General features: G+C 46.1%; 1 pseudogene; it reads left to right on the forward strand.

The window, feature by feature from the left end:
• Nucleotides 1-1425: 1425 nt before the first annotated feature.
• Nucleotides 1426-9077, forward strand: LOC147976038 (uncharacterized; annotated as a pseudogene).
• The last annotated feature ends 1941 nt before the right edge of the window (nucleotides 9078-11018 follow it).

Here is an 11018-nt window from a genome sequence, read left to right on the forward strand (position 1 = left end):
TGATTCTCAACCGAAACAAAAATTAATCAACATTTATAGACAATGTTATTTCTACAAAGCAAATATTTCTAAGTGGCTTTTATAGTTTTCCCTTAAGTTGAAATGCAAACTATTTTTTCTTCCTGCAACAAGAGCAATAGTGCACTTAGTAGGATAGAAAATATATAACCTGCAATAGTGCACTTAGTAGGATAGCAATAGTGCACTTGGAACAATCTTTTGGGTAAAGGGGTGTTTATAACCTGTAATGTGAAAATATATAGGATAGAAGAATAGATACTACCCTGATCTCATCCAATAACTCTAGTAGCCTTTTTTTCCTATTTAGAGCAAACATGGCAGACAACGATGAGGCCGGCGGTTCGAGCAAGCAATTCTGGGAGCTGTCCCAGAGGATGGAGGAAGAACCTCACCGCTATGAGGATGCTGCAGAAGGCATCAATCCCGACTACACAACCCCTAGTGGTGTCGGGGATGACACCACTGATGGTGCCACCGGGGATGCCACCACTGATGATGGCAGCAAACACATAGATGGTAGCCAACCGAAGAGGCAACGGAAGGACCGGCGCCCGAACGTGCTCGGCACCGTCAAGGAGGAATTTACCGAAGTGTCCTCCAGTGGGCATCCTACGACACCCAAAGAATTAGTGAGTGGTTACGTGGGACAACTCGGGTGCATTCTCCGGAGCACCGTCTTGATCAACACCGAGAACCTAAGGCATCATGACCGAGGGAATTTGCGCAACCTCCTCTTCATGAAGCTGCAGGAACGATACAAGTTCCCCGCTGACTTCGCAAACACACGCCTCTCAGGGAATAAAGTGAACAGTGCCGCCCTCACGAAGATGAGCACGGCCCTGGATACTTGGAGAGCCGTGGTGAAGAGAAGGATTCTAAGTGGTGATAGTTATGAGAAGATCAAGGAGACAAATCCTTCGATCAACGAAGCTGACTACCTGGAGTTCAAGATCAAGTGCGAGAGCAACGCATCCGCGGAATCAAGTCAGTGGGGGAAAGATATGCGGGACTTGAACTTAGGGGTCCACAAACTCGGTCCCGGCGGTTACAGAGTGGCGGAACCTAAATGGGACAAGGAGGACGCGGAGCATGCCGAGCAAGGCCTACTGCCCCTCTTCTATAAATACCATGAAAAGCAGACCAGGAACTATGTCAGGGCCCAATACAAGGTGGACCCGGTAAAAAAGGAGCTTACCATGGATCCGAAGGTGAAGGAGCTTGAGCTTGTTCTGGTAAGGAATACACCCCCGCGTAATTAGCTCCATATGGTTGCATTCTAATTAATGAAGCCAAATTTCTAAATGGTTCACGCTCCTTCCGCAGGAAACTGAAAGCAGTAGCGCGGGGTCTCAAAGCTCCCCGTCCGCCCCTTGGGACACCACTTTAAATAGGGCGTTGAACGTAATGAAACACAAGGATAAGTTCAGTAAGCCGTCGTCAGCTGGTCGTGTGGCCGGCAAAGGCTTGTCCATGAAATGGTCGGAATACTATAAGGCTGGGTCAAAGGAGAGAAAGACCAGCTCAGAAAGCCAGGAGCGTGAGGTTAAAGAACTCAAGGCACAAGTGGCGCGGATTCTGGAGATAGTCCAAGAGCAAGTGTGAGACCAAGTGGGAGCGACGATCACCGCCATTATGCCTTGCTTGCTTGAGGGGCTGCGGGAGTGGATTGCGGGCTGCCAACAGGGGCCGCCCCCGATTCCCAGCTTCACGAGAAGCAACTCGCACAACACGCCAGCATTGGTGTCTCCGGCGGAGGCGGCATTGGTGTCTCCAGCGTCGACGCCGACATTGGAGCTTAATGCACCCGGGTGTGGGAAGAACACGCTAGCCGGCACCTCGGCAGCAAGCGCCCCCTCCGTCACTTGCACGACCGCCATTGGTGGTGCCTCGACATTAGCCGAGCTCGACGCCATCAGGGTAACTAAGCCTCGGCCGATGACTTCATCTCCTTGCCTTTGACTGGGAATCCCTGACGCCTACATGTTTTCGCAGGGCGCCACCAACGTTCCATGCACTCTCCTGCACTTCGTGGACGGCGAGTTGATCGATGTCGCCAAGGCCAAAATCGTTGAACCAGGAAACCGCGTGTTCCACAGTAATCCGATGCCACCCACCGTGTATAGGGTTCAACTGGTTCGGGTGCTGCGGGGCTGCAACGACTTGTTACCTCCGTATCGACCCCCTGGGGCCGACGAAGATGATGTGATGACCCTCAGCGCCTGCTTAGGCTGGTCCATGCTTTGGCCGAAGAGCCAGATTCATTTGGGGTCGGGGGACACCACCCCACAGACAACACCGCCAGTCGTGCCGGCGCCAAGCCATGGCAAGACCGCCGCAACGCTACCGCCGTCAGCTGATCTGGACATGCATATGGCATAGGATCCGGATGACGATGATGGTACATTTTCCAACATCGATAAGTACATGAACGAACATGGGTACGGTGATGAATTCTTGGGGCCTCCTTCTCAAGAACCCAACCCTGCAAAAGACGATCGCGATCTAGCTAGTACTGCGGAGAAACCCAATTGCAACAGGCGTCGTCTGGCGTTTAGTTCTCAGGAGACGCCTCCAGCTACCGCCTTCACCGAGACTCAAATAGCCGAGGTGCGAAATATTATCAGCCCCAACACACTCAAGACGGTGGTCTCTGAGCAGAACTCCATCCCATTACAGCAGAAGAAGCAGAAGGGACGGAAAAGAAAAAATAACAAGGGTGAGAGCCAGCCAGCACCGAGTATGATCCATGCTTAGGACGAGACACCAATACCTAAGGATATCTCGAGGAGGGTGCATGTGGCGGGTAGGCCGATGCTACCGACTAATCTTCCCAATGCTGCAATAGGTGCTATGCGATGACATTGTTCTTTCTATGGAGAAGCGGCGTCTCTCCAAGAATGATATGGCATACCCGGTTTTCGTGGCCAAGGTGCCAGAGGGCAAGGGCTTTGTCGATAGCACCATCGGGCATATGATCGTCCTGTAGTTTGATGACATCTTCGCTATGTTTAACCTTCATCCGCTGCACTACACCTTCATTCAGCTATTTTCGCTCAGTATGGAGATGCGGATCATTAGAGACAAGAGCCCAGACATCGTGATAGTCGACCCCTTCTACATGCGAGCCAAGATCTTGGGCAGCGCTAGGGACCGGCAAGTCGTGAGTTCATACCTCGAAGGCGTCATTCTGGCGAACCCAGATAGGGATAACTTCCTCGTGCCTTACTTTTCCGAGTAAGTCATCCCCTCACCGCCCCGTAACATATGGTTTCTTAGATTTTGATAATTCTTTTTTTCTAACATTCCGTGTTTTGTGCAGTGACACATTGCACACTCATCCTCTTAAGCCCGAAATATTCCATGGCCACGTATTTCGACTCGGACCGTCAATCGAAGAAAGACTACATAAATATCAAGAAAGTTCTTGATGATGCTCTCCCCGGCTATGCCAATTCTGGAGGCACCTTCAGGAGGACAATTTATAGGTACGGCAAGCACGTGTTCACCCACGTAACGACGTTCCCCTGCGTCAAGCAGCTGCCTGGCAGTCAGAAGGATGCCTACTACGCCCTCCATCACATGTGGGCGATCGAACGGGACCATAATCACCTTATGCTACCAAATAATCTCAAAGGATGGGCCGCACGCTTGTCGGCAATCCAAGACGAGGACATCAGACAAGAATTCTTTCGCATCCAGTCGGAGTTTGCGGAAATCATCTATCAAGATGTCCTTCGTACCTCGGGGCAGTTCTACCTCAAATATCAACCGTCCAATAGTGAAATAGAAACAACGCTACAAATGTAGGCTGACAACGACCGCACATTCATGACCATCACGAAAGATGGCGGCTTCATCCACGCTCCGATCCTTGAGTAGAGTCGAAAGTATTGATGCTATGTAGTTCTGAAATATCGATTAGCTCATGTTGTAATTAAACTTTAATGAACTTGTATGTCTCTTTAGTTTGTACAGTCATTTAACTTATATGTAATCGATGCTATTTATTAGTAGGACCATGAATCATGCTATTAATGTGTTGCTTTTCTCTTCCGATCCTTTTATTGCATACTTATATATTATCTATGAATTGCTACTAATGTTTTGTTTGTCTAGTGCATAGAGATGCCATCGTATGTTGTGTACAAGGGTGAGGTTCCCGAAGTCTACGACGATTGGGAGGAGTGTCGGAGACAGGCTCACCGTTTCAGCGGTAACAGTTACAAAGGGTACACCACTAGGGCGGAGGTGGAAGCTAGATACACGCACTATCTAGCGGGAGAGAGGAGGGAGCGGAGGAGGAACCGGATGAAGATCAGTTTCATTGTGATGATGCTCATCGTGACCGCAACCCTCTTCTATGTGATGGTAGTTTAGATATCGACTTGTAATGTGAAGACAAACTCGCTACTCGTGGTCTCGTACTTGTAATGTTCTAACTTTGTTCGGTATTTTGAATTCGGAGACTAATATGATGAATTGTATTCGGAGACTAATCTTCTATTGTATTCGATAAATCTGCTATTTATATGTTGTGCTGTAATGTATTTTGTAACCTGTGCAAATATCAGAAAAACAAAAAAAGTAATTCCTAATATTCATAGTAGTGGCGCACCATATTGCACTTTAGTGGCGCATAGAAGTAAACACACCAGTGGCGCATTATCTAAAAGTGCGCCATTAGTAACCCAGAGCACAAGGTACACATGGCCCCTTGGAGTAACAGCAGTGGCGCACTTCTGGGCCTAGTAATGGCGCAGTTTAGCTGCGCCATTAGTGTCTGGGATAGTAATGGCGCACCAGGTGGTGCACCACTGTTATGTAGATTAACAATGGCGCACCAGGCGTGCGCCATTACTATTTATTAGTAGTGGCATGATAATAATGGCCAAAATAGCCAAAATAGGTGCACCACTAACAACCTTTTTTCTAGTAGTGCAATACTGCAGGGGCTGTTATTGATTGCAATAAAATCAAAGTCACTTTTCATATCAATGGAAATGAGCATACAGTGCATTTTTCATAGAAATAATTTCAAGTGAATGGTATTAATGTTATTGAAAAATCTCCGACAATTACTATTGGAAAATTTGAAATTCCTTTACCTACTGCCAAAAAGAAATATGACATACTTATTGTTGGGGATATGCATATCCCCATAGAGATAACTTTGTGTTTTACGAAAGTTCTTTGGGTTTATGTTAATTGAAAGTGATGTTAATAAGACTTGATCAACCATATTAATGGATTGTTTTCGAGAGACATGTGGCCGATGAATTTAGTAAGCACCACCTTCTGTCCCTACTTTTTGTTTTTTGTTATTCTTAGTTAAATAAAATAAAATGCCATGTGTCGTGGTTTTGTCACGGCAGATGTCCTCGTGAAAGGACTTAGTCGTGGAGCCATCGCTACGGGTTAGCTTAAAGGGGTTAAACCAGACAAGGGACACAAGAGTTTTATACTAGTTTGGCCCCTTACGATGAAGGTAAAAGCCTACGTCTAGTTGTGATGGAATTGTTGGGGTTTCTATGACGAGGGAGCGAATCCGCTTTGCCTGGCTCTCGAGTTGTTATTGTGTGTTGTGTTGTCCCTAAACCGCCGCCGGGTTGTCCCTTTATATACACAGGCTAACGCCCGTCGGTTTACAGAGTCCCGAGGCCGGATCGTTAACGTGTCCAACTCGGTCTCTATCCTTCCTATCTTACAATGCAAGTTACATGAGAAAGTCGGTTTACATCTATAGGCCTTAACCCGCCTTTGGGCCTTGGGCCTTCGTAAAGCGCCACCATCCTCATGTCTTCATGGGCTTCTAATCTTCATAGAGTTAACTCGGCTACTCCTGGCCGGTTTACGTCCAGTAGTAATATCCCCAACATTAGGCCCCAGATTGATTTGAACTTGTTCATGTCAATCTTCAACACTTCGAAAAATTCTTGCCCTGGCACCTTCACATGGATCTTGTAAACCGCCGTGACATCATCCTTCAGATCTGCAGTAATCCGCCATGATGTCACCTATTCGTTGAAGCCGAAGATTCCCTTTATTAATGAGCATCCAACCACCGAGGTGACAACTTTATTAAAGATCCATTTTTGAGCTCCTCGATTCTCGCGCCTGTCGCTTATCTCTTCGCCTTATAAATAGGGCTGCGACCCCTTTTTCTGTTTCCTCAGCTACCTCTTCATCTCTTCTTCCTCGTCACGACATCCCTGCGCCCAAACGCCGCCGCCGTTGTCGAACTTCGCCCCTGCATCACCGTTGGCTGCTACATCGACCTGGTCGCATCAGAGAGATGCGGCGCACCTCCGCTACCTCAACAGCTGCTGTAAGCCTTTCCTTCTTTCTTCTATAGATCCATTAGGGTTCATACGGGTTCATGCCTCTCTTCCCGTGTTCTTCCTCAGCCCATATATAGCAGAACTCGATCTTGACGTGTTCCGCATAGTAGCTATGGTACTCCTTATCTCGGCCATTTAAACCAAACCTTAAATACCTAACAACTTGATCTAGACCTTTTGTGAACTGCTTTGGGACCAAACCTTTTTAAGTCTCAATATTTTTCCTTTTCCTGACTTACTGTAGATCCAAAATTTCAATGCAATCTTGTGAAACCTGTTTTTCCTTACTTAGTCATTCTTGCCTTAGATCTGTATCTTCCTTATCCGCATAAGCGGTTTATCCTTGTAGAAAATAATCTATCATATGCCATTAGTCCCCTTGTAAACCGCCAATCCCTTTATCTCCATTGTCATACTCCGGTTTAATAGTGTATACCTCTGTTTCTGCTTATCGCTTTATCATTCATAATAGCATCAGCCTCCGGTTTACCGATTTCACATACTTGGATTCCTTTTCCCTGTTGTACCTTATGCATCACCATTAATGACTCGTACACCGGCATTATTTTCTTCCCAGCTTTTCACTTGCAATGGCCAAGCAGTTTTATTCCTACAACTGGGTCCCCTCCCGGGTTATAGAGGAGCAACTGAACGGAATGGTCAAGATTGGTACCTTACCAAAGAAAAATGAAATCTGGTGGCGAGTTCCTGGGCCGGAAAATCCTCCTACCCCCAAGTAGGGTGAAGTAGTAGTGTTTGTTGATCACATAGGCCGTGGCTTTAAACCGCCCAGATCAAAGTTTTTTCGAGATGTACTTGCCAGCTTTCAGCTCCACCCTCAAGATATTGGACCCAACTCGGTATCCAATATATGCAACTTTCAAGTTTTTTGTGAAGTGTACCTACAAGAAGAACCAACTGTCGAGTTGTTCCGGGATTTCTTCCATTTAAACCGGCACACTGAATTCATAGACGGACCCAATACTAAACTTGGCAGCGTCTCCATTCAGAAAAGGAAAGAAGTTGAGTTTCCTCATGCCAAACTTCACAGTCACCCAAAGGAGTGGAACCAAACTTGGTTCTATTGCAGAGACACCTCTCCCGAAGATGAGAACCCTCTGCCGGGTTATCGTGCACACCGGCTTGCTAATAATCATCCACTTCCGCAATGACTAAATGCTCAGGAACGAGCCTCCTACGCACCTCAACTCGCCAAGCTTAGAGCCTTCCTGGCCAACGGTTTAACAGGCATGGACTTTGTCCGTTGCTGGATATCCTGGAGCATTTTGCCGTTAAGTTGCCGCTCCGGCTTAATGTGTGAGTATACTGGTGATGTACAAGACTCTCAATGTCATATCAATATTTAACTAATAGATGAAGAAGTCATTGAGTTTGTGAAGAAAATGTTGAACAAACCGGAAGCTTTCTGCAGCAAGACCGGGTTAAGCTCCTTTTACACGCAAAACAAATCGCCCGTTGTAAGTATTGTCTGTGCTTCCGCTTTACAGATGATATTTTTGTACTGTGCAATCTTTGAATACCCTCTGCCCATTCTTAAACAGGGTGATGATCCGTTCTGGAAAAACAAACCTCAAGAGAAAGCAGTGAAGCCTTCGCGTCCTAAAACAAAAGCCGTCAAGAAAACCACCAAGAGGAAGGCACCTGCACCCATCGATTTAGAGCTTGATGACGACCCGGATGAACCGGAAGCAGAGGTAGAACTTGACTCACTTGGTTCACTTTTCATGCATCTCATTGACAATGATATTTATCAGGAGGACGTTGAAGGTAGCCAAGCTGACGATGCAGAGGTAATTATCCTTTCCTCCGGTTCAGATCCTCTGCCAACACAAAAAACCCGTCAAGTAGTCCGGAAAGTAAGCTTTTCTCACCCTCTTTCTCACTTGGATCCAACATTTATTTTGAAGAAGCAGCAGCATGAGGCTCGCCGCACAACCTGGCACATCAGCCAAACGGTCACTTCGACCGGTTTACCAAATACCCCGGTCCGGAAACGCCGACCTGAGGTCTCACCCACTTCTGACAGTTCTTATCCCAAGGCCGGCTATTTCCGGCAACTCAAGTAGCCCTCAAGGGCCGGTTTATGATGGTAATCATAAATCAAGACTTTGTAATATCTCAACCCTTGCATACTTATCCTCCATATGTCAGGTGATCCTTTGAAATAAACCGGTACTTTATCGTTGTATTCCTGTAGTTTTCCTCTGTGTAGTCCCCAAGGGCCGGTTTATCTTTCCAAGGTGAACCAGGATTTTAACCAATGCTCCAATTTGAACAAATGTACATTAGCCCCCAAGTGTCAAGTATAATGCTTGCATTGTACTTGAGACTTGAATTTTTTTGATGACAGAGCAAATAGGCATTAGCCCCCAAGTACAAAGTACATAACTTGTTATACGCTTGGTACTTCGAACATACATAGCCCATTGATGATATATCTTGCCTTTGTAGGCCGAGCTGAGCAAGAAGGACACTCAAACCGCTGACCTTCAGGAGAACATTAATTCTCAGCAAGCGGAGGCTTCCAAGGCCAAGGAAGAACTGACTAATGCCTTAGTAGCCATGGAGAAGCTGAAAGAAACCTTTAATAAAGAGCGTGCAGACTGGGAGACAGAGAAGGCCAGTTTAACAAAGAAGGCCGAAGACGCAGAAGCAGCTCTGATGCCGTTGGTTGAAGAACTGACCGGCTTAAAATGACAGATTAATGCCATGACCTCTGATGTATTTGGTGAGTATCCGCATATGAAGTTTTTTCCAATCCATAATATCTTATCAAAGGCCGTTTACTGATGCTTTACCATGACAAGGACCCGCATTACTCATCTGGGCTCCAACATGCGGATGAAGTTTAAAGTGGCATATACTTTGATAGAACAGCTATATTCTGGATCCCAGCGAGCCATTTGCACTGTAGCTTATAACAAGCCTCCTCCAATGCTGATAAAAGAAACCATCGAAAAGCTGGCCATGCTGCCTGCCCGGTTGGATGAACTGAAGAGATCGGCCGCAAGGTGTGGCGACCCGACCCGAATGGATCAAGTCTACTGTGCTCGGGTGTCATCCATGGATCAGTAATGCTGACACCACACAGTACATCGAAGGATTTATAGCAGAGTGGCAATCACACACTTATTACATCGTTGTCTCAAAGAGAACTTATTACAATAAAAATGGCTTAAGGCCATCTAATAACGATAACAGCGGAAGACTCGGAAGGTAAATGGGTCCATCAACTCCAACGGCATCACTGAGTATAGAACCACGACCTAAAACACCTCAATCGTCGTCTGAAAAGTCTGCAACATGAAAGTTGCAGCCCGAAAACGGGTCAGCACATGGAATATGCTGGCAATGTAACACATAGAGAGTAATGAAATGAAACAACTATACTATATGCATATATGGCTGGTGGAAAGCTCTATGGTTACAGTTTTGTGTAAAGCCAGTTTTTCCCTACTGCAAAGGAATAAATTTATTTAACTATCATGGTAGTTGTGAAACATCGAGAATGGTTGACAGCATTCCGATCCCAATTAAGTGAACAATTAAAACCCAACAACATTAATTAGAAGTAACATGATGAGATTCACATGCTATTCAAGTACTAGATACTCAAGTTGTCCATAACCGGGGGCACGGCTAATCATGATTAGTTTGTACACTCTGCAGAGGTTTGCGCACTTTTCCCCACAAGACTCGATCGCCTCCGTTTGGTTTCTCGCACTACATGGTGTTTGAGAAGACGGATGACCGAGACACAGTCTTTCAGAAGCGCTAGCACCTTACATGTGGGATAGACCGTACCACCTACAACCCCTACATCTGCTAGTCCACCCCGTAAGAGTTCGCACAACTTAGTCAACTATGCCAGAGCCCATAATGGCTTGTGGCTGCACACGGAAGTTTCTAGCATGAAAGATCTTATGATCCCTTTGAGCCTGGGTGGCGGTCCGAAAAAAAACAGGCAAGTCCTGATAGACATCAGGTGCCTCAATCCACCCAGATGTGTGTTTAAGTTGCCACCTTAGATAAACCATTAAAATTATCAACTCACATCTGTCATGGATATCACTCACCCAATCCACGTCTACTAGCATAGCATGGCATAATAAGCAAACGTAGAAGTAACTCCCAAAGGTTTCATAATAAACAGGTAATAGGTACTACCTCATCTACTTCCCATCCCACAATTTAATTAGATCCTAATCATGCAATGTGAGAGGATTGATCTAATGCAATAAAACATGGGTTGTAGAAAAGGTATGATCAAAGTGTTACTTGCCTTGCTGATGATCCGCGAGACCTAGGGTTTCGAAGTAACAAGCGGCGCAATCCGGGTGATCTATCGCAGACAAACAACAAGCATGCAATAAGTACTCATCTAATGCACAGGTAAAACTCGAACAAGAGAACGAACCAGGTAGTTCAACTTAAGAACTCCGGTTGCAAAGAAAGAACGAACCGAACAAGGAAACGGAAAACAAACGGCGGAAGAAAACAACTCGGTTCTAGCAAGTTGAAACTAGGTAAAATTTTACCGGGGCAAAAACTTGTTTAAGTTGATTAGACGGAACGGCGGTTTCGAAGCGAAACTCCAGGCACTTGAATCACCTGATTCCGATAAACGAGCGAGAAGAT

This window comes from Triticum urartu, chromosome 4A, assembly GCF_056163025.1.
Source record: "Triticum urartu cultivar PI428250 chromosome 4A, HENAU_Tu73, whole genome shotgun sequence".
Lineage (NCBI taxonomy): Eukaryota > Viridiplantae > Streptophyta > Magnoliopsida > Poales > Poaceae > Triticum > Triticum urartu.